We start from the raw sequence: 400 nt of genomic DNA on the forward strand, positions 1-400 counted from the left end.
TAGAGGGGAATGCCTGACTGGAGCTATGTTAGGAGGATCTTACGGGGCGCGTGGAGATCACTCAGGGCGTTTAGTTTGTTTTGGAGAATGATCAGATTAGGTTGACATAGAGGGAACATACGTCTTTCTTTTGAATTGTATTTATTTTAAAATGGAAGACTGTACCTATACTAATATTGTCAGCTTGACATGTTATTTTCGATGGGTTACATGTACCACTTTTTGATGTGTAAATATTTTGGATTCATATTTTGAGAAACTTTTCCGCTGCTTGTAAATTATAATGACTCAATTATTTATCCAAAGGTATTACCTTATTTATTTCTCTGTTTTATTTTAATTTCTTTTTTTAAAAAAAAAATGCACCCTCGCTCAGAAAATCGGGGTGTTACAGAAATCA

The sequence above is a fragment of the Cicer arietinum genome, chromosome 1, assembly GCF_000331145.2.
Source record: "Cicer arietinum cultivar CDC Frontier isolate Library 1 chromosome 1, Cicar.CDCFrontier_v2.0, whole genome shotgun sequence".
Classification (NCBI taxonomy): Eukaryota; Viridiplantae; Streptophyta; class Magnoliopsida; order Fabales; family Fabaceae; genus Cicer; species Cicer arietinum.